Source organism: Erithacus rubecula, assembly GCF_903797595.1.
Source record: "Erithacus rubecula genome assembly, chromosome: 2".
In the NCBI taxonomy this organism is placed as follows: Eukaryota; Metazoa; Chordata; class Aves; order Passeriformes; family Muscicapidae; genus Erithacus; species Erithacus rubecula.
Genome location: NC_136685.1, coordinates 87,325,442 through 87,353,268, shown reverse-complemented (window position 1 = coordinate 87,353,268; position 27,827 = coordinate 87,325,442). Strand labels below are relative to the sequence as shown.

The following is a 27,827-nucleotide window of genomic DNA, read 5'->3' as shown; positions in this document are numbered from 1 at the left end:
TAAAATGAAAAGTATGACACACCAAACTGGCTGATGTGCGACTGTTACAGCCAACAGCTGCTCTGTTTGCATCATCCACATCTCTGAAATCCGAGGTGCTGTCAGAAATAAATGTTCTCAAAGAAGAAATAAGCAAGGGAGGATCCCACTGCAGTGGACACTTGACAGCTTTGAGACGGCCCTCTGCTCCAAAGCACTGCATTACCTTGACATTTACAACCAGGATGAGATATGCAGTGAGCTGGTTAATTGGATATACCAGGGGTTTGAGCAACTCCTATTTCTTTCTTCCCTGGTCAGGTTTACAGAAACCCCTCTGGAACAAAGCTGAAGCTCTACAAATGACATCTCAGTACCCACACCTTTTCAGAGACCTGTGCCTCCAGCCCTAAGTGTAACAAAACCGCCATGGCAGTTGAACAGATATCATGATTTTTGGCCACCTGCTGTGTTTTCAGAGTGCTTTTTCCCCTGAGGTAACCTCAGAGTAATCCAGCACACCCCAGCCTCTCCAGTCACAACCCATTCTCTATCCAAGACCTCAATCACCTTGCAGTAGTGTGGCCAAGGCAGGGACTGGTGTCCTTCACTGCTGCTCCTGGCAACAGAACAGGCCACAACTTTTGGCTGAAAGCTGGAGATTTCTTCAAGAAAAGGCATGAATGCTGAGCAGAACTACTGGGTCAGAGCCCACAAGGAAAAGCGATGAGAAGCAACCTGCAACTAAAAATGGAAAACTTAAAGAGGTTAGTGTGCAAAACCACGACCTTGTGAGCTGAAGCACCTAACCAAGGCCACTCTTTCAGGAGGAGGAAGAACATCCATGCAGTGCATTAGTGATGCTCTGGACCAAGCCCTGGGATGGTTTTGCTGCCTCTTTCCGTGAAAGTCTGCAGGCAGTGAGGGTTTCTTGAAGGAGACTCCATTTCCCAGCTGGTGAGAAGCTGCTGAGCAGAGGCAGGTGAGGGTGTGTGAGAGCAAGCAGGAGAGGCAGAAAGCAAGATGCTAACAGAGCTCCCCAGCAATAGCTGTGCTCTCCTGCCTCCCCTTAGATGGTTCAGGGATGGCCCAGCCGCTCCTCCCCAGTGCCTCCCGCTGGCTGCTGACACTGCAGCAGCACAGGGGCCAGGCAGGCACCCAGCACCAAATCCTCACTTTGAGGGAATTCAGAAGGCTTACAACACTCCATCAGCTACAAAACTGGTCACTGGCACTGAGCTCCTGAGAGTAATTATGGGGCAGAGAGAAGAAAGGGAAGCGAGGTGCTGGGCGGATGAGGAGAGGACAGCAAGGGACCAGGCTCACATGGAGGGAGGGTATGCAGAAGATAATTTAATGAATGACTCCTCATCCTTTTTGGAAGTTGAAAATGCAGTATTCCTTTATTTTTTTAGCATCTCAAATCTAAAGCATTTTTCCCTGTTGGCACATTTCTCATCCATGCAGCACTGTAACCCCCATGTCACCCCAGCTCAGCACATGTGGTAAGATGGTAAAGGAGCTGCCCCATTTGCAGCCATGGTCACATCTGCATGTTGGCCATGCCCAGCCATCCTTCCACCTGGCCCAGGGACTTGCTGCACACCTGCCCTGCCAGCTCCCAGCCTTGCCCCCAGGCAGCTGCCCCCTCACTGAGATAGCCCAATCCAACTGTGCACCTCACAGAACACCAGGTTATGAAGTGGGCTGCTGACAAACTGGCCTTCCTCTTAGAGAAAATTGTTTTTCCAACTGGGATCTTTTCACTGGCTTGGTTCACCACAGAGCTGCACAAGCCAGTTGGTCAGCACAGGCAATGCTAACACCTTCAGCCACCCTCTGGGTGATGAATCTCAAGTACCCCAATGTGGCAGCACAGAAAAGCAAGGGAAAACATTATCCCCAAAGTCATATACTGGGCCAAACAGGCATTCATCCCACATTTCTTGTTTCACCAATCTGAACTGTATATGGCACTTAGTATTTTCATTACCCCCACATTCTGGCATAACCAGAAACTAGTTCTTATTAAAAAACTAATTTCTTTTTTCTTAAATGAGTCCGGTCTTACAAAATATATTCTCTTCAGGAAAGTTAGAATAAGCAAACTTAATTTATGAGGTGCATAAGTCTTTCACTAAATTCATTCTACAGAACACAAAAATCAAACTGTTTTACTTATAAAGGTACTTACTAAATATAAAGGGAACTTAACAGCATATCAACTCACAAGAAACAGTACAAACTTCTATATATCTATCTATCCATCCATATATTATTTAGGAGTCAGAATAGATAACATATAGCAGGAATTCAAAGATGCTTTATTACAGGATAGCCTGGGAAAAGGGATAGATACCTTATTATAAAGTGTATTTAGAAAACTAGTTTCATGACACAGGATGCACAGACACAGATGTCCTGTCATAAAGAATTCATTATTTACAAATATACTACAGAACACTCCATTTGCAATGAAGTACCATAAATAATTCATATATAATACGTGTCAGAAGTGAAGGCAGTGGCATTTTCTCCACCATCCTCAGGGAGCTTCCTATATTCAGTGAAACAGAGCTCTACTGTACCATCACAAATGCAATGAGAACATTGGATTGTCATTAAAACACATAACTTCATTCCCCACCAACACAACACAGGATATATTAATATATCCTATATCTCCAGATAGAAACTTCTACACAAGCATTGCTACTCTGAGGACAAGAAGTGCAATTCCTTTCCTTTTAAATTGCATGTATGGATTTTATTTTCACCCCTGTGAATAATATGGAATTGCCACCTTGGGTCCAGTGCCCAGGTGCTGCAGTGTTGCAGAGTTCTCCTTGTGTCCCCTACTCCAAACCAAAGGGCACTTCCAGGGGCAGGCAGGCAACTCAACCATTGTTGATCTCTCTCTCCCAGCAGAACACCTGGCAACACATTGTGAAAAGTGTGCCAGAAGTTTGAGACAGAAGATGGAAACCCCTCCCTATTTGAAATTAGATTGACATCTATTTTATTTTATATGGATGAACAAAGAATCACCAGAAAAAGAAAAATAATCTATTGTTGCTGATATGGAGTAAATCTGGAAAACCAGCCTAATGATGGAAGCTCCCTAATACGCTAGCTTTTCTTTTTCTATGACCTGTGCAAATTCCTCTATTTCCCATAAGATCAAACAAAAATTGAATAAAACCCTTGACTATAAGTTCATTTTCCTCTCTGTTCTGCTTGTCCCATTCCTTTCTCCAGCAGGATACCTGCACCCACGCAAAACTTCATTTATCTGACTCCATTAATCTGCCTCAAAGAAACAAACCAAAACCCTGTATCCTCAACTATTAAATAAAAAACTTCAAAGCCCCTCAGAACTCCATGTAAACCAGCTGCAGAACCCATTCTCCACATGGATGGGTGGGCAGGACTTAAATTCTGTTTTCTTCCTTCTAAGTCACGAATCAAAACCCAGCAGATTTGCCAAAGAGAGAAAAGAAACAACAAACCAAGAAAACCTTACCAGCCTCCTAGAGATGACACTCAGGAGATTGGGCTGATAGAGTATTTCACAGCATCTCTCTACCCACCTCCCACAGATGTGGAAAACAGAAGAGACCACTGCAATCACCAGTCTGACCTTCCACCCAAGGTCTGCCACAGACCTACATGCAGATATGTGGCTTGCTATAAACATACACACAGCAATACTTTCCCTTGCTAAAAACATGTAGTCTAATTCTCAGGCAAGTGATTAGGAATCCATCATGTCCAAAGGGAGCTGTTTTAGAGAATAATTCGTTCTGTTGAATAATTTGTGTTTTACAAGTAGCCCAGATTCATCTGGTTTCAACTTTCAGCTATTCAATCTCATTACATCTCCTCCTACCAAACTGAAGAGTTTTGTACTTTTTTCCTCTATAGATATTTGCAAAATACAACTCATCCACTTCACTTGAAGCATGCAAAGCTTTTTATTTAGAAAAGTCTAACACTAAAACAGGTTTTCCAACTGTAATCAATCTCTCAGCTTTCTGCAAGAAAGAACTGGACTCTGTATTTCAGTAATGTCCTATGCCATCACACACAGGTAAAACACTACATTGCTCCTAGAAGCCATGCTTGGCTTTTGCATCCAAAAAATGCTTCAGCAGTGCTGCAAGGCCTCTGTGTTTTTTTAGCTTCTTCCCATCACCCCAGCTCCCTTCCAATGCAATGAATTTAGCCCAACCCTCTGCATAACATACAGGGCTGGACTGGCCTGTGCTAACATTCAGACTACTCAAATAAGCCCACACCAAAAGGAAATTAACTCCCTGTGTGACAGAGAACATATCTGCATTATCCCTGATTTTTGGAGGCATTTTCAAATTCAGAAAGAAATAGCTTTGTTCAGTATGATTTCCAGTGACCTTGAAATATAAATACCTCACTTCTACCAACTAAAGGCAGTTACTTCTCCCTTCCCTTTCCAAGAAATCACATTGCCTCATCAACCATTCATACTCACTACATTAATTCTCTATTTGCTGCATACATGTGGACATAGATGAATGTGATGGAAGTCCCAGCATAAAGTCTGTTCCTCTCTGCACAAAAGCACTGAACAGCACTGGGTGCATGTTTGATGTCCTCTCAAGCAACAGTACACAACACTCATCATATTACTGTGTGCTGGCCCATTTTGAGCATTGGATACAGCAGTTTTAGATGTGACCTCCACTTCCCCCTACAGAAAAACTTAACCTGTTAAAACATATCCTGGTTAAGTCAGTGCAGGATTGCAGTTTGTTGTTTTGTTGTTGTTTTGTTCATTTCTTTTTTTTTTCTTTATGCAGTATCTAATAAAGCACCAGCAACATTAACATTGGGGTTATTGGTTTACTTAATATTATGATGTTCCATTAGACAAGGGATAATACAATTGTAGGCTGGAAATTAACTATGGAAACATGTTGATATGGTTATATGAAGTCATGAAACTTTTTCAAATGCAGAAGCACTGCTTCTACAGTACAGTTTAAACAAGTTAACTTATTTCAACTGTATATGCATAATAAACTTTTGCTCTATGCTCTATGCTCATTCTTCCAAAACAAAAATATTTGTTTTGGTTTTTAAAATACAATAAAGAATTTAATGACTATAAAAAAAAAAACCTGTGCTTGAACTTGAGTCAGAACATAGTGCTGCTTCTGCTTTCAGCCCAAAAAAGAGAATTCCTATCATCATTATTAAACAGCAGTAATATTTATAGACAAAAGTAGCACTTCAGTTGTACTACTTTCACTTTTTTAGAGTAAGAGCACTTTATCTTTTAGACAAATGGCACTGCAGTGGTGTGGTGGAAAAGCACCATGAAGGGGAACAGTGTCACAGCAGAGTCAGAGGTGGTGAGGTCAGCTGATGTTACAGCTTACACGAGAGGATTCCCTCTAAAACAAGGCATAGATTCCAGACTCAAGTGCTCAGTGTTGTTTTTACCTTATGGATTTATTCCCAGAAGAGACACATAATATAGACCTAAAAGTGTTCTCCCAGGCTATGCTTTAATAGGGTTTTCACTTTTTAACAAAGGTCAAAGAAATTTCAACACTCCTCAAGTTAGTGTTGCCTAAGTAAGACCTGTGCAACCATTTGTTGAACCCTAGCCCAACAGCAGAATTAATTACCACAATTAATTACTAGCCACAAAGCTTTCCCCAGGATATTAGAGCATATCTACCACAGCTCATTTAAAAATGCAATATTTCATTTGCCATAGCTAACAAAGGATGGCTAATTTGTCTATCAGGAAAATACTCCCTGACCATCACGTAGCTGTTCCTAAATAATCAAGCTGAGGACTCACTTCTCTGAATAAGTGGCTTTGGGGCTTTTTTTAGTGTTTTGGCCTCCATCACAAAGTTAAAGCTATTTCCTCATTTCCAAGCATGCTGGTATCCAAGCAAAGGAGAGGCAGAAACTTTCACTTCTCACAGAAAGGTAACACCTCACTGTTAACAACTCAACTGAAACACAGCAAGAAGCTCCAGCCACCTGAGACAATGGGAGTCTTTCCCATTCTCTGTGAGCTGTTTTCAAGCAAGCCAAACCATTTTTGTAAGCCCTCATCAAGCCTGTGGCAGAGGAGACCTGGAGCACAGGCAGGACAGAGACACTCTGAAGCTGGGGACAGGGTTCAATGACCCTCTCACTATGAAGAGTCCCTTCCTCTCAGTGACACCAACAGGCATCACTACACTTCTGGAAGGGATTCTTTCCTCTGAGGGTGGTGAGGCACTGGCACAGGCTGCCCAGAGAAGCTGTGGATGACCCACCCCTGGAGTGTTCAAGGCCAGGTTGGATGGGGCTCTGAGCAACCTGGTCTAGTGGGAGGTGTCCATGCCCATGGCAGAGGGGTTGGAAGGAGATGATGCACAAGGTCCAACCCAAAACATTCTGTGATTTGATGAAAGCACAATCATACCGCAGACATGCAGGTTAAAATGCTGCCAATTGTCATTCTGCAGGCAGGCTGCACATCAGCCTCTTTTTCAGCTTTTGAAGTATTATCCAAACACCAAAGTATGCTGAAAGACTACTTCTTGCAACTTCATATTTCTATTACAGGCTCCAGGCAGTCACTTGTCTTTTGTGGCTGCATGTATTTCCTATTTAAGAAAAGGCCTAGAGCAGTTCCTGGTTTGCCACCTCTTCACACAGCGAGTTTGCGCAGCAGCTTCCTCTGCCCTGCATTACTCCGCACTGGTGAACACCCTCTTCCTCCCAACCTCCTCAGAAATATGCTCAGCCACCTACAAAGCCAATTGACAGACACAAGCTAACAAAATGAAGGGTTTCCAAACCACATCCATGATGACAGCCCATAGGACTTTTTGCTCTAAACCTAGGTTTCAATCTTCCCTTCTCCATCTGCACCTTCTATCTCTTTCAAAATAATGAGCAAACAGTTCTCCAGCTTCACAAATCTGGCACATTTCACTTTCCTTGTCATTTAAGAGATACTATTAATACCAAATAGTTTGTGTGTAAGAACACTGTGCACTTTTGTAAAGCTTTATTCAAAGCATCCTGTGATCTTCCACTGAAAGCATTAATTTACTGCTTTCACAGTACTTCTGAAGCTTGTATTATAAATTGTCTCACACAGGTGGAAACTCTGAGGCTAAACGACTTGCTGTTGGGCTAACCACGAGAAACCCTCATGTCCTGCCTCCCCAAAATCTGTATTTCAGTATTTCTGGCCAACCCTTATTCCAGCGGTTCCTGTCCTGCATCCAACTTCAGATGTCATCGTGCCTTTCTCTCCCCATTGTCACACCTATGTAGGTGTCTGGCAGAGATCCCCAGACATTCTCTTTTCCCAAAGATTTCCTGAAATTAAGTCATTAAATGATTAACGAAAAAGCTCATCACCTGCTAAGAAAACTATTTATACAAACCACATTCCCACCTACAGCAATCTGTATGGTTGTGTTTCTATGTCCCAGCCACACCACCTGAACATGAAAAGCTCATGTTAACCCCTTCCAAATGAAAAGAATACTCTAAGGACCTGATCTTTTAAAAATTATTTCCCTGGATCAGCAAGAGACTGCTTGTAAATATCACGTAAGTCACAATTTGTTCTAAACTGCAGAAAAGTAACATAGAAGGCCTATCCCTCACTTTCAACTATCCTTCAGGTGCCATTCTACAATTAAGTAAAAGTGCATATCTTTAATAAGAAGAAAACATATATATGAAAGAGGACAAACAATCAGAAGAAGAGTAACACTTCATATCAACAACTAAAAACATAAGGAAATAATTTAAAATTTAATCAGTACTGAAAACCAAAGCCATGCATGAAAAAAAGGCAGCCTATGCAAATGTGAACTTGTCTTGCATGACACAGCACAGGATCTCCAAACTGTATGGGATTCACCAGTGCCTAAGAGTATTGCTTGCTTTGATTCTTGCACCAGGATCCATCACCATCTGGCCATACAGTCATCTTTCTTGTTTTAATAAAAGCACTGTAATAATGTAAGAGAATACCTTGTATTAACCACTATCACCTATGGTTTGCTGAACAGTGGTCATTTTTACTTTCACTCAAACCTCATGTAATACTAGGTCTCACCAGAAACCAATGTCAGAACCTGAGATCATTCTACAGATGATCCTTAACTACTGATCCTGCTGAAGGCTACATTTAACAAGAGTTTTCAACTCCTTTTGTGCATTAAGTAATCAGAGCTACAAATCACTTCAAGACTCACTCTTCATCAGGGTTATTCAGAGCTTGCTGTCTTATTCCTTTCATTCCCTCACACCACATCTGAAAGCTGGAGAAGCAAGAACACACCCTCATCTGGCTGTGACCCTCAACCCAGAACTGAGGAACCACAGCTGCTCCCTGACTCAGTGACACACATTTAACAATTGCTAGAGAGATAATGCAGACATTCCTGGAAAGTTCTCCAACAACCTCTCTTGGTAGAACTGCCAAATTTTCTAGGCAGCATGGGCCATCCAAAAGATCATGAAAGGAGAAAGTTACACAGCAAGCTGCACAGGTATATCCCAAGCATGTTTTTTAACCAGTAAAAGCTTGTTGGACATCCTCCTGGCACGGTGTCAAAAAGCTCTATTTCCACTGAGCTTTGTCAGTGGGACTTCAGAGAACACTTCTAATGAAGTATTCTCTGCCTCAATCTACCTCTCTTAAGGCTACTGAAGGGGATGACACTTTAAGCTACAAGTCAGGAGAAGAAAGCAGAGAGAAAAAGGATAGAGATAATTTTTTCTTCCAATTTGTCTACTCCAGAAATCCAGAGGAAGTTTCAGTGGGACACAGTTAGGTATACTTCTTTCCCTGTTTCTTAACAGCACAGATTAGGGTAAGAGGCAGAGAGTGCACACTTCCCTTTCATAAAAGAAATAGCATGCCACCATTACAATAACACCTAGCAATGTACAGGATCAAAGTGACAACACTAGTGTATATTAGAGGTAAAATTCATCTGAGCCTGTAACACACAGACCAAACAGAGCATTCCCTAAGCAGCAGAAGATGGCTTTGGTGGGAGGTACCATCACTCAAATCCCCACAGCCATCCCACACTGCCCTAAGGCAATTACTTGAGCCACTTCACAGTGAGATGCCCAAAATGAGCCTGTGTACAACACCTCCATGGAAGCACAAGTCTTGACCTTTTTAATCTCCACGAGGTGTGTTCAAATACTACACTCACAGGCAACTGCTGAAATAAATCATCAAAGGAGAATACTGTTAAGGTTCACTATTTAAAAGCAAAAGGCCAATAAAGTACAAAAGCAATGAGCCTACTCTTCTGATAAAATGGAGGAGGAAAAACAGACCCAACCCTGCTGGCACACTTTGCACTCAAATTCCTTTTGACAATTTATGAACTTTTTTTCTTCCTCCTGTTTAACAGAATTACTTCAGCAGTATAAAAGTTGGCAGCATGGCTATCTCAGAAAAAAAGTTGCTCCATTCTTTATTGGTAAGCAGTGCACACACACACACAAAACCCCACACCCACAGGAAATTGAGAGTTATTCATTTAGTTTTAGCCAAGTCTTTGTGAGACTGTACCTTCTGACTATTAGCTGATGGTAAATGTGCAACTGTCTGGTACTTAATCTCATATAAAAACTAGACCAAAAAACCCTATCAATATTAAATTTAACCTTCAAAAAAGAACACAAGTGGTATGAATGCAATTGTCTGGAAAAATGCTACTTAGCAAAAACAAAACAACTACTCCCCCACATACATGCAATATTTAAAAGAAAGAATTCAAAGCTGTAATTATGTTCACACAAACCTAAACTGCAGAGTACAAGAAGTTCAGGGATACAAAATCCTGTATTATTTGTAATGACACCATGTACTTCCTCTTGTACTTTTTTCATGGTATTTTGAGGGCCTGATGCGATCCTGTCCATTGCCAGGGATCAGAAGGAAAATAGGAAACCAATTCTTGTCATCTGTACAGAACATGAAACTAGAGCAATGGTAAGCAAAAAACTAGTAAGGTTACTTTGTTGTATACTTTAAGCTAGGTATACTTTGTCAGAGCAGTAACTGGTTTTAATACAGCCATAACACAAAATTACAAACTTCTTGGAATTAAAAATAAATAAAGAACTCCAAGAGATACCTTTGGAGCACTGCACTTGGGAAGACAGCAATCCTGTAAAAAATGACTGGGGGTTACAGCAGACACCATCTAGACACTAAATTTCCTGCACAAATTCAGCTAAGCAAGGGAGTGTAACCCCTGGATGGACAAGAGCATTATTTCCTATATGGCAAGGAAAGGAGGGAAAACATTATCTAAAAAACAGTAACAACAAGGGCAACATGCATTTCTGCTCTGTTCACTTTGGAAAAGAAAATATCACAAGAACAGGGAAAGATTCAGAGAATACATCTCATATCAGGAGTTTAAACAGTCTGCATATTTGGCTTATCCAAGAGGATAATGGTTATCAGTGACTAACCAACAAAATGGCTAAATGTCTCTACCCAAATTTACTCAGGAGATAAAGAATACATTAGCCAAAGCTAGACCCCCAAAAGATGCTTCTGGTCAGATGAAAAGGTTTTGAAGGATTCAGAATTAATCTTCTCTGCCTGACTGTGCATAATTACAGTTGATTGATATGATGCGTAGTATGCTCAGAAGCTCATTGACAGCAAGCTTGCTAAATGCAGTTTCTCCAAGAACCACTTTCTATCTTATCCAGCTGACTAAAACCTTGTGCAATTCCTTTGGCATTTACATCTTTCCCATTGCAGCAGTGCTATCCATTCACAAATACAGATCTCTGCCTTCAGTTCACTCCAACAAGTCTGGCTCTTGGGGCACAACTCTTCAGAAGCACCTGCTGCTCCCTGCACACCGTCAGAATATTCAAATCAAAGTTCATTTGTCTTCAAAGTGCTCCAAGGCCTCAGTTCAGGGTATTCAAGGCTTTTGCCAGAGCTCCAAGACAGACAGCAATCTACTGTTCTGCTGCTCTACCTAATGTTAATGAGATTCAAATTTCTGTGTGGATAAATGAGGCACGTGAAATGATTTCCAGGTATGGAAATGGCAGGTTTGAGAAAGGAAGTTCCTGATAGCCATCTATGTCTCTCTCCACTTTTTAACTGATAGCAATTTGTATTTAACAAAAGCACTGTGCATTATACTACATCCAGTAGTATATTAGTATATTACATATCTCCATGGATAAACAGAAATGGGACAGGCCTCCTACTGACATTTACAGTCAGGAAAGGACACTTCTGTAAGGTAACACCAGAAGTTATGGGCTCACTATAGAAATCACTGAGTGAGAGCTCATGATCTGCTCTAGCAGGACAGGATGAACAGATACCAGATGCTCACTGTGGGGACAAAAGCCTTTGAATGTACTTCAAATACTATGTTTTCTATAAATAAAGCCCATTCCTTGGGGTTTATGAAGTCCACAGGTCACCAGAGCCCTGGCTACTGTCTGAGAGCATCAGGAGGGCCACCAGAGAATGAAGAGAGTCCCACCCAGTGTGCTGGGCTGCCTGCTCCTTGCAGCCCCACCACCCCAATGGGTGGAACAGGGAGAGCTCTCAGCCCCTTCAACACATCCTCTTTTCCACCTGGAGCAGGAAGACACCACACTTTTTGTGGGAGATTAACAGCAAACTAGCTTTTGCTGCTCTTTGAGCTTTGTCTGGGTACTTTAACTAATACTTAAACTTAAATATCTAGGGGGAGTTTAAGTTAAATTTAATCTTATATGTGAATTTTGCAATTTTTCACTCAGCCACTCCCCCAAATATTATTTTTTTACTTGTTTATTTTATTTTTTTTTTAACAGCAAGTTACTAGCATGTCTGAAAGTTGGCAGCCAAGTCTGAGCTTGGAAACTGCACAACCTTCACATGTAATGGGTTTCAGAGAAAAAAGCAGAACATTTCTGTATCTCACTACACCAGTAGCAAACCCTTAACCTCACTGGTAGGAACCTCCACTAAAATTTTCCTTTTAACTCTATCTGGCACTTGGTCTTTAATTTAGGAAAGGTTTGATAGGAAGAATGAACAGTCAAGAGGGAGATAAAGGAAAAGAGGAAGAGAGGGGCCAAGATCCAAAAGATTAGTAGGTGGTGGTTGACACTTTGGTGGTAAGAGTCAATCAGATCCATTTCCTAAATTAACAGGGAAAAAAGGAAAAAAAACAAAACAAAATAGTCCCTGCAATCTGTCATCTTCTTGGAGCTGGGCTTAACAAAAGCAGAGAAGATTCTCCACATCAAGTGTAAGAATACATGGCAAGGCTTTGGCATCTGAAGAGCAAGAATTAATCACTTCAACAGTAAGTATCATCCTCTTTCTACTGAAAGGGGAGCTGACTCAAAGACAACCAAGGGAGTTGCCCAAAACCACAACACCAGTCATTAGCAGAGCTGCAGTTGGAAGTTTCTGGCTGCCAATGCTATTTTCAATCCCTGAAATTGGCACCAGTGCACAGAGCTGGTACCCAGTGTGCTCACCAGGGGAGGGTCACCTGCTGCCCACTCCCCATCTCCCAGCTCCAGACACACCACCAGAAGGAAGGATGAAAGGGGGGATCAGCACTGGTGTTCCCATCACCCCACAGCCCTGGTACACCTGAAGGGGCAGCAGAAACCCCCAGGAGCTGCCCTGGCATCCCCCCCTGTGCCCATGCTCCCCCTGAAGCCCAGAGAACCTGGGTCAGAAAAATAACCCTAGGGAGAAGCCTAAGCCAGTGGTTCTGGCCAGGTTTAGTCCCCTGCCCTGGCTCACTGGGTGGGGTGAAAGGCAACAAGCACCCCAGAGACTGCACACCTCAACTCATCCTCATCTTTGTGCTTGACACACCCCCAGGGGAGCTTCAGATCAGTCCACTTCTCCAGCAGAAGCTGAAATGGCTCTTTCCATCTCATCCTTATAGCTTTAATGTGTGTTTTACAGTACTGATTGCAGTTTCTCTTAACTGCTTAGTCAAGAGACCAATATATTTGTACCTTATACAGCCAGACAGCTCATAGCAAGGATATTTCAAAGCCAAAATTAGTCCATTTTGTAAGAGAAGTTGGAAAATGATTAAATAGGTGAATTTTCATTCTTAATTTTTACAAAAGCAACACAATTCTTTTAACAAGCATTTGGGAAATCCAGTCTGACAGAGATGTGGAGGGGGAAGTGAGTATCCTACATTTACACAAAAAGCAGAACCACAGAAATCTGCTTTTTGTAGCATAATTAGTCTTCATTCATATACAAAATTACATCTAGGTCTCTGTTATATTATATCTGGATATACTCCCTTTGTTTCTATATTCTGCCTGATACCTGCCTATACTGAGTTCTCCAGACATTCCTTCCAACTCACTTGATCCTTTGAAGCTGACAGTTATCTACAAATTCAGGCACTGAAGTAATTTATTCTTTTAGAAGTGTTAAGCATTTAAAACTTGCAACATCAGATCATGCAAATATTCAAATTTTCTGGAAGAAAAAGAAAAGGAAAAAGCATTTACCTTGATGTCTACATTTATGCATATATTCTCCCCCTACACACTCTTATCTAGAGGCTTTTCCTCATGCATGAGATTTCCCATTTTTCTGCCTGTGCTTTCCAGGTACTTTCCACATATTGTGATATAACAACTAAATAATACAAGTAAAAAAGCTCAAATTACCTGTTACCATTTTATTCAAATTACCTTTCTTATTGTGAAAGTTTCCTTAAGATGGCTTCTGTAGAGACAAAAGTATTCATTGGCAATGTCAAAGGGAATTATTAAAATTCATCCAGCAGTGATGCAAGAGTTTTGTGCTGACCTGCACTGACACAAGACGAAACCACAATGTACCAGTTTGGACAGAAGTAATTCCTGGACTTTGCCTCTATTTGGCCTCATCAAAATCAAGTCTTACTCCTAGCAAACAAGACAAACACACCCAAAATGAAAAAAAAAAAAAACAAACCAAAACCCACACAAACACTTCAACGAGTTACTGTGGTTCTGCATGCGTAAAATTGGGGGTTTCACTGCCAAGACTCATTAGAAAAGAACAACCAGAAAATGTTTGCAAAACACATTACTATTATGGAGGGCATTAACAGCTATTAATAATAGAATATACATCAACCTACTGCTTTTTAGATAGTATTAACTAGCAATCTAATTTGGAACTGTTAAGACAAGAGACCTTGCAGACACCATTTGTCAGGTCTAAGCTAACAGTAGGTGAAAATAGGGCTGATAACAGTTACTTCCTTGTCATTTCCTTTCAAAAATGACACAATGCTGCTTCAGCGATCAAAGTCATTTTTATCTCATCAGCGTCCCTCCAAAAATAGATCAGGCCTTATAGAATGATTTTGTATTTCTGATCTGGGCTGTCAGGCAGACCTCACACAAAACTGGACTTGCAATTCACAAGGGCTCCGGGTTGCTCGGAAGGAAGCAAGATAAAGGCACAGGGAAATATGGGGGAAGGAAAAGAAAATATTGGGTGAGAGGCCTGGCACCTATCAACATTGCTGCAAGCTTGCCAAGCCCCATAATTTCATCACTAGGCTTCAGGAATATTAAAAGAGCTATTATTCATTTTTTTTATTCTACCCCACCTTGTAATCAGTAGAACAGATGCCAAAAGCCAGCCATTACAAGGAAGTCACCATGGCTAGCATTAAAGCAAGGTTATTTCTGCACAGGTTGGACCATCTCGTTGTTGCTTTAAATGGGATCTAAACCCCTTTAACTGCAATGGCAGCAAGAAAGATGGGAATGCTTCAGACTGACTCCTCCAGAAGAAACAGAGAAATATCCATTAAAACTCAGCAGCCAAGGATAGGAGGACAAGGACATTGATAGGAGGCAGAGTCAAGACCTGAGAGCATGTTTGGGGCAGAATCCAGATGACTGTCTGGAAGAATTAAAACCTAAATGTAAATGAGGAGAGAGAATGCAGAAAGGGAGCAGGAGGTTAAAAAATGAAATAAATGAAGTAACACTGATGACATCTTCAGTAGCTAGGAATAGCTGAAAGAATGAGTGACACCTGCAGCCTTGAGAAGGAACATGACCAGGACAGACACTTCTTGCAACACACCAGGAGTGGGACAGTAGCACTTCTCCAGCTCAGGCTGCTGGGAAAAGGATAAAAAAAGCCCTTTTGGTAACCAGAGAGCAAGATACACCCATTCCTACTCAGATTTGAATTTTACACTGAGAAGGTCCTCACAAAATGAGAACAGAATATTTCCTTTTAGAGGTGAAAGATGACAGCCAGTGGAAAGTGCTACTGCTTCATGACAGAATCTCATTTTAATGCCAGTCCAGTTGCTGGGATCTACCTTACAATCTGCACATGCCTGGGGCTGGGAATAAAGCAGGGGTGAGAGGTGTCATGGAGGTGTCATGGCCTCAGGTTTCAGAACTTGCTAGAAACACCTTTCCAGTGGTTGTTCTACAAGACACAGAGTGAACTTGCACTGGGAGAGACAGCACAACAGCAATCAGCTGCTGTGCTACAACAGCCGCCCATGCTACAGCAGATTTGTCAATATTTACTCCACAGATGACAGAAGTACATAAAATTTAAAAATGCAATATATGTACACTATTTAATACATCTATAATACATGACAATAATGTTTTCAGGAAATTCCAACAGCTGAATGACCAAATTGTTGTCTCACCAAATTGTCCCATCCCAATTGCTGACGCACACCGAAGTCCCCAGCAATGCTTTGACACTGGACAAACAGATTTCTCAGTGAACTGAATCTGAACAAAGCAGCCTGAGCACCTCTACCTGTCCCATTCTGGCTGTGCTTCTTCTCACCATGAGCACAGGCACAGTGTGGCAGTGCCACAGAGGGCACCCTCAGCCTCCAGCCACAGCCATGCTGCTGGCACAGGGTGCTGCAGAGGGGTGCCAGTGCACGTTGGCTGAATTCTGTAAGGTGTCCTGAAAATAATTTTAATTACCCATTCTTGGAGCACAGGAGGACTGGTTGGAACACGTGCAAGTGAAGCAGCTTGTTTACATAACAAAGGAGGTATGCTTGTGAGGTGCTTTGTGTGAAGTGCTGCACACTGTGAGCTCTCTCACCTGGAGAGCTGTGTTTTACCAACTATACACACACAAGACCACCTTTGTGTAGAGACCAAGCCTTTAGGTAAAATATTCATTACATGATCCAACAGTGGTATGACAGGGTGGTTTGAATGGACAAAATGTCTACCACTTGCAAAAAACCAGGCAGCCACCAAGTCCTGGATTCTTGCATTCTTGCACACAGTGCCAAGAGTCATTCAAAGTTTTCAGTTCTTGCTTGAGGAGCCACCCTCCAAAGGCTAACTCTACTTGGAAAATAAAACTTAAATGAAAGGAACAAAAAAACCCTGACAAACCAAAAAAACTCAAGAGCATCTGCAAGAGCTAAATGCTTGAATCCAAGGAAAAAGTAATTTAGTCCTGATCCTCATACAATGGCATCATGCATTTAGCTGTTTCCATGACATTTTCCAACCAAGAGCCAAAAAGAACAATAGGGATTTCTGAGGCCTGCAAATGGTACAGAACTCAGGAAGAAGGGGGAGACAAAAATGAAACAAGCAAATGATAGAGCTGGATAGTTGCAGTGTGGATTTACATTGAAAGAAGAGACAATCCCTCTGTAATACGACTTTTGTGCTTGACTGTTTGTTGTTTGAATATGGTTCTCCCAACATCTAAGAGTTTTAGAGACATCTACTTCTCTCTAACAGTGGAAACCTCTGAAGTAGAAACCAAAAGGGAAGAAGTATCCACCTAAACACTATCTCTTAAAATCTCTATTAGAAGGTAAATTTTAAAAGTTCAGCAAACTCACAGCTTTCTTCAGCACATTAGTGACACCAGATATGAATTTCACACTCAAATCTAGAGCATTTCTACTCATGTATACTCTGTCCTAATAAAAAAATAGTCCAAATTTGAAAATACTGCAACAAGAAAAGCAAGTTCTAAAGTGTAGAAGTTAAAACAGCTCAAAGATCTTTTGAACTTCTAAATATCTGGGTTGGGAATGTGGGAGGAGGCATTATATCAAAACAAAAGAAAAACTTCTCTACATTCTCTATTACTTAAAAAAAAACCCAAAAAAACTCTAAAATAATACCATTACTATCTTGCTAACCCCTGTGCCTGCAAGGGCATTGCTTTTTGTCTTCTGGCCTTTGTACACCAGCTCACCAGGAGAAAGAACTGGTCAGAAGCTGTATAGAACAGAGATGGTCTCTGCTCAGAGGCTCAGAGGCAGATTCAACTTAAAAATAATTATCACAATTATTTGCAGGGTTCTGCCAGGGAAAAAAAAAAATATCCTCGACCCAAAAAACAAACTAGTGTGACAATTTTGTGTAGGAGCATGTTTATCTTACCCTCTCTCTTACCTTATCAGACACATCTCCTCGTCCTATTCAAAACACAGCAAGTCATGAAATTCCATCTGCAACAAAAGGAAGAGCCCATTAATACCTCCTGATAACCTTACAACAGGAGTCTAATAAGCAGTTCAAGAAACAAAAGAAAAAAAATTAAGCTTCTCCTGCCATTCCAATATAATCTACACCCCAGGCAAGTCACCCTCCTGTTTTCAGCAATCTGGGAAGCATGGATAATAAAGATATTAAAGATGTTGTAACATGTCCTGTAAGAAATATGCTCTTCCTCCTTTGGCAGGGCTAACAGAGGTGGCCAAAGCATACAGGTTGTCCTGCAGAGTCATAAGTAAGTCTGCAGCATCCTCTCATTAAATTAAATGAGCATCAAATTACATAATGTGAACAGTTGTAAAACGAGACCAATGGTAATGGCTAGAAATAATCCCAGCGGTGTTATACATCGTGGAGACAATTTTCCATCAGACTATCAAACCTGGGTAAGCAGCACTTTTTATCTCCAGGCCAAGAAACTGTCAGCATGCAGCCTTTCTTAAAAAAACAGTAAAGCATGCAAGAAATGGATGGAACAAAACTCTCATGCTCAAGTTTAAATGATGCCTACCCTGAACAAGTACATTCAATTTCCTAACTCCTTTACAGACCAACCTTTCAAAGCAACCAAGGTGTTTTAGAATATAGGTAAACATGACACAGTCTGGCATACTTGGGATCAGATGAAGTAATACCACACACCTAACCAACATATTTGCAACCTTAAAATTGTCAATAAAATTTACAGTCTGGATAGACTCAGGCTTGAACAAACACTTTTCCACAGCACTATTAAGAAGAGATGACATGACCTGCAATCCAGCCAGTCCATGAGTCACTAGGGCAGGAGAGAGACCTCCCATCTGGCAACCTGAAAAGCTCTAGGAGTCTGCCTACAGTCAGAAGTGTGAATCAAGGACCTAAAAAACCAACCAAACCAATCCCTTGGCATTCTTTTAGCCCTTGTAGTGTCCTGCCCACAAAGTCCAGAAGTCTGTTAGTGCAGTGCCAGAGTGGAAAAGGTTTGAAATGTGCAATAGTGAAATGGCACACAAGAGAATACTATTAAAAAACCAAACAATTCATGCTTGATTTTTCAATCCAGTTATCTGGGGGGAGATACAGTGGGAATTAAAGGATTTGAAGCAAACAGTTTTCATGTTTGCCTACCTCTCCTGTAGTGATGCTACTAAAGGTATCCCAGTGCCTAAAGTAAAAATAAAAGGTGGACCCTCACTTGTTTTTTTCCAGTGCCAAGCAGCTGCAGCCATGATGCCAACAGACCCCAGCAGCAACCCAGAGGTGCTCAGTGCCACAGAGAGGTGACATCCCTCACCACACTGCACTGCCATTTCCCCACCACCAAAATGGGCATGGCAGCATGGGGGTCCCCAGCCAGGATCCAAATTGCCAGTTCTGGGGTGTTTCCTTTTTCCCCTAAGTGTACACTAGTACACACTAAGTGCTAAAAAATAAACTTTTCATCCTGTAAATACCATTTTCTCAGATTCTACTGATGACCATTATTTTTTTTGCATTACCAGAATAATATGGCAACACCACTATGGGGTTTGTTTTTCTTTTTTAAATTTGTTTGGTTAGTTTTTTGGTTTTTCCTTAGGAAGAAGAGCTCTTCTGTCCATGTTACACAAAGATTTGAACAAAAGAGAGTCACTGACCAAGAGACCACTTCAGTATCCCTACCCTCCTATTCCCCTGCCAACCCAGTAAAATTCCTCAGAGCACAACCTCTTCCTGGCTATTTTCAGAGCAACTGTAGCAATCATACAAGAACAATGGGGAAGTTTGTTTTACTCAAAGAGTAAATGTTTTGCAGCTTCCAATGTAAATATTTTAATTAATGGAATTTTTTTAACTCTCTACTGCCTTAATTGCATTCACATTCACACAGAGCCACCAGGACAGAAGCAGCACTCAACTGCTGCAATACAGAGAAGAAAATACAACGTAGAAAAATGACATGCTGACTTCAGAAAAAGCACCTTCATCATCAAATCAAAATTCAGTGGGCATTTATTGGGGGAGATCTGTTATAAGAATTTAAAAGAAGCAAGTCTGCTCTTGCTCTGTGTCCAGCCAAGGACCCATATTAGTTCTCACTGAGATTGTGGGCCTATTTTCACAGGCAGCTTGAAGAAAATCACAACTCAATGTATTTCTGAAACAACATTACACCCAATGACCAGGCTTTAAGGAAAAAGTGACTTATCATTTTGTGTCAGACATCAGTATGGTGGCTCTTTGGCTTTAAACAGTGCCTCTCCCTTTAGAAACTATCTTCCTCCTCTGCCCCCAGATACCAGGATAAAGTTTGGATGCAATATCAGCAGATGGCTGGCATTCAAGATTTTTTTTAATTTTCTTTTTCAAATGAAGTAGGACACAGATGGTGACGTTCCTGCTTTCCCAAAGCCTGAAACATGAACATAGACCTGTCTGAGCTGGGAAGCTCAGACCCATAGTGCATTTCAGGGGAGCTGCACAAATTACTGCACGGACCAGTTTAGCCTGAAGCAATCCCACACGTGGCAGTATTTCCCTTTCCCTGCTTTTATCTGAATGGGAGGTTTTGTTCTTGCACTGACCTCACCATACTTGATGCCTGTTAGCAACATCGTTCCAGAAGCTCAAACAAGCTCTGTAGAAACTCCCTACCACTGTAAGCAATGCACATGCCACCCCAGGTAAAATCCTCACTGTACCTTTCAAAAAATTGCCACATTTGTACTCTTCCACCACCTCATGCAAGGTGCTGGCTGCCTTAGGGATTAAGGCTCCCCAAATTCTGCAATTGTCACAACTGCTGTCCTGACTGGCAGCTCCATCACCTCCAGGCCAGTGGCAGTGGCAGCTGGTTCATCCCTCTGTTCTGCCAGCACTGGAAATGATGGGAAGAGGCTTCCTGCCCTCTCCTGCAGGAACTACTAACTGAAGAAGGAGCAAGACCTCTCAACCCCATATCATTGAGAACAAACCTCCCACAGTGCTAAATCACTAAATGCTGACTATCACCCACTCCCCATTTAGGATGGGGAGCAGGAGAAAGAATACCTGGCTCTTACTGAGAGAGATCCCTTAATTTGGCAGCAGCAGGAGATGCTGGGGACAACAGCCTGCCTGTTCCTGCAGAAGGAAGCAGGAGCAAGCAGATACATCACCCCCACCATGACTCCTGCGTGGGATAAATGGGTACCAAAGGACAGTGTGGCAGCTGAGAGCTCCCCTTGCAGCAGGGTCATTCACAAAGATGTGTTTGCAAAACCCTTCCTCGTCCCTCACAATGCCACAAAGTGAAAGTAAAACTCTTCTCTTATGTTTGAGTGTTACCAATCATTGCTATGTACTGATGGACATTTATACAGTAACAACTTTAACTTCCACATCAGAAAAAACTTTCCTTAAAAAAACCAAAAAATAAACAATCCCCACCCATCACTTCTTTCCCCATATTCTCCATCAGATTTTCTGGCTGTATGTGCAACATTAACGCAGAGTAAAGATCAAAGAAGTAACTATTTCTGCTTGAAACAGACTTCTTACGGAAGACCCAAGTGAGGAGGCAGAGTTTCCATGAAGCCCTCAATGTGCACAGACTCTGGAAAAGGAGATCTCTGAGCAAGCAACCAACCCAAGCCTTATGTCAGTGCTTCCATCTTCCTCTCTGACCCCTTCTAGGGAGACAGTGCATCTGACTTCCTCATTTGCCTATGTAATCAGCACTGTGAAACTTGCACAACCTTACCGGCGTCTCTGTGGTCTTCCCATCAGGGCAATGAGCAGAAACACACCCCAAAGGAGCAGAACATTCACAAGACTCCCATGCCCACGGGATGGAAAAGCAAGTGGGGAGAGAACAGATGAATGTTAATCTCTCCTCCTTGCCGCCAGCAGCAGTCTGTACTCTCCCACGCAGACAAGAGGGAGGCTGTACAATTTGTTGAGGCCAAACTGTCTGGAAAAATGCAGGGAGAGAAAACTGATGGCAAATTCTCTATCTCTTCTCGTACTGGAGGGAAAGTGAAAGTCAGTCATAGAGTTGCTGATACAACATGAGACCACAGGGTCTTTAAGGGACTGCAGTGCTGGGCTATGAAGGACTCCATCAGTTCAACAAATTCACTGCCTAAAATATTCTGCTCACACACTGCTTCTTATGGGAAATACTTCCACTGGCAGATTAAGCTTTTGTCTGATCATAAGAACACAAAAAAGACCTGACACCACTCCACCACTGTGTTAATTCACCAGTGTAGGACTTTCCCCTAGCCTACATGACTCCAAACTCCTATTTCCTAGCCACGAGCAGGAAGCCAATGAGCACAACTTGGAGCAGTTGCCACCACAGACACTTCTTTAAGTGATCTGTGCCTCAAAGGTGCCTGTCAGCACACAGTGCTGTACATGTGCCAAACGAGAGCATGGGGGAGAAGCTCCAAGCAGGAAACAGAAGCTTGTCTTAGATTAGCACAGCTCACTCAAGTGTAGTGCTATGCTCAGATTTGGTTTTGATTTGCAAACCTTGCTGTCATTGGCTAAGAGGATATCTCAAGTTTTGTTAAAATAGGCAAAAAACAAAAGCTAGAAAGCTGAAACACACAAATGAAATTACCCTGGCAGCAGTAGGCACCTTTAAAACCCATGCAAGATGCACATTTCTGAAACCCCATTTTTACAGCTTGCTTTTCCATCTCCCCTTCCAGCTGAAGGCAACTTCTTGATGGGCATCTCCTAGGTCTCCAGCAAAACATATTCAAAAAGCAGAGACAGCAAAAGGAGAGTCTCTCTTCTGCAGCAGTTTGAGCCATCATCAGTCACCTCTGATCTTTGAGAATCCCTCCCCACCAACTCCAAATCCATATTACAAATTTGTTGCCTGCTGAATAAACCAAGCCCAAAACCAACTTGGCTCCAAGGAAATTTCAAATGGTACTCTGGTGATCTGGTGGCATGTTTCCAGTTCTCACTGAAAATTCCAGAATTAAGAGTCCTGGAGTCACCATGTTGCCTGAAGATAGCAGATCCTACCCTCAAATACACGTGCCAGCATTGCAGACGTGGTTTTGATTACATTAATACCTGTCCAGCAGGAACCACTCCAGAGGAACCACTTGCTTACTCTAGCTCACAATAATCACGGTAGCAGAGACATACTGCAACTAGTATCTCATTCAAGGACAAGGGGAAAGTTCTTTGGGTAATCTAGAAAAGGAATCTGAACCTTAAAGGGAAAACTTCAGTGTAGAACAAGGGGGGTAAAACCCCACTATTTAATGTTAGCATTTATTAATGTTTAGCCTTCAACTGTGGATAAACAGAGAAGAATCTCTGCCTGTGCACATATTTAAAACTGTTTACACATGAAGTCCAAAGGATGTCCTCATTTTATAAATAATTTGATCTGATGACTACAACAGAAAAAAGTGCAACTTAAGGCTACATACATAGGCAAAACACTTGGCTACTAATGTCTAAACAGGGGGGGGCAAAGACTAAACATCAGAGTCACTAAAACTCAGCAAATGGTTTATAGTTGAAGCTAAGTGCTCAACATAGTGCACATTCAACACACACCAAACTGCGACTCCCCTTAACTTTTGAAGCTGTGCTTCAGTAAGTCATTTAAGTATTCAATATGAGAGTCTCCTAAATGTAAACACTTCCTCTGCTACTTATACCTGGCCACATAAGCCATCCAGCAATGCTCTGCCCCTCCCATGTGGCAGGCACAACACCCCAAAAAGCACACCTGGGGAGCCACAGGGTCAGGTAACAGCATCAGGAGAAGCTGAGACTTCTTTTTCACAGAAATGAGGAGAAAAGGTCCTCAAAAGATTTACTGTCTGAACTCAAAGCCTGTGGTTTTGTTTTCTTTTGTCACATGCTCCTGTATGTGCACATAGATGGCTGTAGTTACACGTGTGTGCAATTTGCTCAAGAGCAATCATTCTGTATGTCAGTGCAGTGGGGGAAACAATGCACACAAGAAACTCTGCATTATCCTATGAAGAAGTACTATTTCCAGGTAAAATCTCCTCTTGCATAAACTTATTTTCCAGGTGTTTTTCTCACCTGAGAACCTGGAAACAGCACTGTAAGAATACTCTCAGCAGTCTCCAAAGAGGACTGAAGTATTTGCTACCCCAAATTTTTCACAGACTTCCTAAACTAAAAAAAAAATGAAATATTTTTAATGTTCTCTATTTACTGCAGCAAGCTATAATGCCTCTTACTTTAAGCTCAAAGCATGCCCTTATGCAATCAAGAGGCTTGTACGCAGAAGAAAGAAACAGAAGATTTAAAAGCAGCACACATGTAATTTTGGTGCAGCTAAATTTTCTGTAACTACTGACACTGTATACACATTATTTGATATTCACTATCAGTAAGGAATATCTGACAATGAAGTACAATTCTGTGCTTTTAAGAAAAACTACATCTCTGACTGAGATGAGCAATGAGGACTGCAAGCATTAAACTTGAAATCAGCAGCCACACATGGTAAGAAAGGCCTGCCAGGATGTGATCCTTAATTATGACTTCATCCTGCACAGCTCCCCTGAAAAAGGATCAGCTGAGACATCTTGCCCAAAGCAGCTTCTACAGAGCACAGCCCAACCAAAGAGAAGACCAGGGTGCCAAAAATAACAACAAAAGAAGTTTTCCCCACAAGTAATGAGGTATCCCTTATAATTCAACCCTATAAAACCAGATTTGTCAAGTCCTAAATTAGGTTGCAGCAATATTTCATTGCACCATAAATCTTCCTTATACCCTAGTAAAGATGCCTAATAATTTAATATGCCATAATTTTATTTTTTTCTAATCTGGAACTCATCAAAAATTGCCTGAAATAGGCATCTCTTTTACAGTCCATTTTCCACATACATACAGATTCCAAAACATAACTGGTTTGCATTTTTTGCATGGAAAATAGTTTGCAAAATACATTTACATGTAGACTACCAAAGTTTGTAATTATCTCTCTTGGGTTTCTTAGGTAGGTCAGTGAACATCTACAAAGGCTTCTGTATTATCCATGATATTCGTTCAGCATCTTTTTTTTTTTTTTTTCCTAAAAGCAGTAAAACCTCCTTAAAGAATTACACCAACAAGTAAAATTTTCCGAAGAAAGTGGGTTTCCAGAGTCAGAAACTTTCAGAACTTTTTTATTTACTTTTAATAAAAAGTTTCATGGCCTTCTTTTGGCTGAAATAGATTACTTCACAAGAATGCTGAATTCCAACTGCCTCATGTACTTCTATTTCAGTGGATGAGATACACCTCACATAATGACTTCAAATAAAAAGAAATAAAAGCAGAAGATATTTCAGGGGGAGGGGCATGAGATACTGCCAGCACTTGTTATAAAAATTTTTAATTCCCATTCCCTCCCAACTAATCAGGTCTGTAATAAAAGAAACATTATTTCAAAGCAGTTGCCATGTCTGTAAATGCCAGCACTGTAAAAACTTAAGAATATGATCACATCAAGCACTATGAAAAATGCACATTTTACCTCGTGAAATAGATACGATAAAAACAGCTCTAGAACTTTAAGACTGCTCAAAGTTTGAGAAAACAGTGATGTCATTATTTTCCTGCAGCTTCTGAGAAGTTTACATCCTCCTTCCTGCTGCCTTGTTTCACTTTTCTTAACCCAAAAAAACACAGGACAGGCAGCACAGCACTGCAGTGATGTTAGGACAAGCCCATTTTACATCTCACCAAGCCTCCCTTAACAGCAATTCAATAAAAGCTGCACTTTCAGAAGCTAAAATAAAAGGTGAACTGTCCTCTTATTTGCTATGTCTCTATAAGTACACAGCCTATCTTTTCTCTCCTTTACCCTGTTCTGTCAAGGGTCACAAGCAGTGTATGGAGAAGCTAATTCCTGGTCCTGATCCTGCAAAACCCCACGAGGAAAAGGCCCTAAAAAGCAACTAAGTGGAGTATGCAGCAATTAAGACGTGTTTCACTGCTCTGCTTATCGCATGATTGCACTGCCTGCCCTGGAGTCCTGATGCAGGGCTAAAGTCAAGATAGTGAGTGTCACAACCATTTCACAGCTTGCTGTCAGATCATAGAGACAATTTTAAAGACAGAAGAAATCCAGAAAAAATGGGTTTGGTTGGTTTTTTTGTTTTTAACTTCAAATGATTTACACTAGTACAAGGCATTAACAAAAATGTTATTTTAGGTAATCAACTGACTCATTTTTTGCTAAAATTACAATTTATCAACCAATTCCTAAAGAGCCAGGCAATCTAAAAGAGTTCCCTGCAAAAAAAAAACAAAAACCTGAGTTCATACTATCCACGGAACTTCCTAACCTTGATTTCTAGGCTAACATACAGATAGCCATTATTTCTCTCTTGATTTCCACACCAAAACAGTGAGAACTTTACTTTCCCTTTTACTCCATTCACCAAAGTGCCAAGTTTTCTGTGCTGCACATTTCCCTCAGAGGTGCTCAGAATGGGGTGCCCCTGGAGAGCAAAGGCTTTCTGTCTGGTGGGCTTCCCAGAGGCTGGGGAAGGGGGAGGTTGTTTTTTGCTTTTTCCAACTCTAGGGCTAAGACTTGTCATGGGAAACTGCTTAGTTAACCACTTCTCCCAGCATTCCCAGGAAACTGTCTGAAAAAGACATTTTTAATTAAAAACAAAACAAAAAAAGCCCCTTATTAACCAGTCTGTCAAAGATCAATGCCCAGCTAGTTTTGCCACAGTTTTCAAGAACTGGGTTGGCTCCTCCAGCCAAGGAGGAAGTGAGGCCAGACCCTGAGAGCTTTTGGGCTGATACTGATCTGCAGAAACTCCATGAAGCCCAGCAAAATTATTCTACATCTATTTATAGCTCCACCAATAAATGCAATATCTGGTAAAAACGGTTTTCAGATATTGAAACTGTACAGGCCATAAAAAATTTCCTTCTAGACAATTTCTGACATTTGAATTGCTCAAATAAAGAAAGGAGCTATCTCAATACCTGTTTTTTCTAAATTTGCTTCCCCAGGCATCTCAGTTAATTCTGTGCATCTACATTTAGTGCTTACTTCTGTTATTCTACTCTGTGCTTTGCATTTTACAATATCTGTAGTTGTTTATACACGTGAAATGCATATTAGAAATTGGTTTTTTTTAAACAAGTGGTCATATAAGTAACACAAATATCTGACCCTGCATTACTAACTCAGCAATATTCCAAGCAAAGGTTTTTATTCACTCAGCACTCATCGTTAAAACACACACATATATCCCAAAGGAAAAATACACAAGAAAATACAGAATCTTTTCCTTAGGAGCAATATTTACCTACTAAGAAAAGTTATTTCCCTTAACTAGAACATTTGTATAGCTGGGAACACAATTCATGAAGAATTTACTAGATTCACATGCTTGTACATCTATTAGTTAAAGTATTTCCCAAGGAAGTTTAGCTAACAGTTATGTCTAACATGCATGGTCATTAAATACTGTGGTCCACAAAATACTACAACCAAAAGTATTTGTATAAACAACAGAAGAAAGATAATCTGTTTCTCACACAGGTTGATTAGCTCACCAATCATATTCTGTTTTTATGGCACTGCAAGTGACACTGTAAATCTTTAGCAATCGTAGCTTTGATTAGTCTTTGTACCTGACAGACTTTGCATCTACTACTTCCAACGAACTTAGTCTTGGTTTTGAAATCAAGGTGCACCAGTTAAATTATTCAAATCCTCAACACTCACTAATCCCCTTTCTGTCTTCCAATGACCAGAAATACCCAAAACCCAAAAAATCTCCAACACTCCTTCCCAGAAGCACGCTTTCTAGGTTTTCAAATACAACAAAAGCTGGAACTCGGCACAACTTTGATAACTGCATTTTCAAATTAAAAGCCAGGAAATTAGTCATGGTGTGGCAGCATCTCTAGGGGACAGTCTGGGTGGTCACCAGCAAGATGCGTGAGGAAGGCTGTGTGAGAGGGCAAGATTGGTATCTACCACTTCCTCCCTGCCATCAGCATCAGAAAAGCTGAGAGAATCCTCCCTCACTTACTGAGGCTCAACCCCACACACAGGGGAGGCCAGTGCAAGTACCCCACACCTAAGAAAGGGTAAGATCAACAGAGCTGGTGGGGAAAACTCCTTGAAGCCAAGGACACATGGTATTGCCAGTTTGGTTAAATAGTGACTTAAGTGTCTCAAGAAAGCCACTCTTACAATAATTAGACCCCAAACCTATAAAGGATCACACTTGCAGGAGGACAATCCTTTGCTGTACCCAGCAGCTACATGACAGCTGTTTGACTCAGCAAGGTCA

At 41.3% G+C, this 27,827-nt stretch overlaps 1 protein-coding gene across 3 annotated transcripts in view; it reads right to left on the bottom strand.

Annotated features, from left to right (window-relative positions):
- The window catches only part of TRERF1 (transcriptional regulating factor 1), a 96,504-nt gene that overhangs the window by 51,515 nt on the left and 17,162 nt on the right, over positions 1-27,827 (bottom strand). For all 3 annotated transcript variants that reach the window (XM_079333427.1, XM_079333428.1, XM_079333429.1), the window contains exon 2: positions 17,458-17,513. The gene's annotated coding sequence lies outside the window, so the exon portion shown is untranslated. The remainder of the gene's footprint in view (positions 1-17,457; positions 17,514-27,827) is intronic.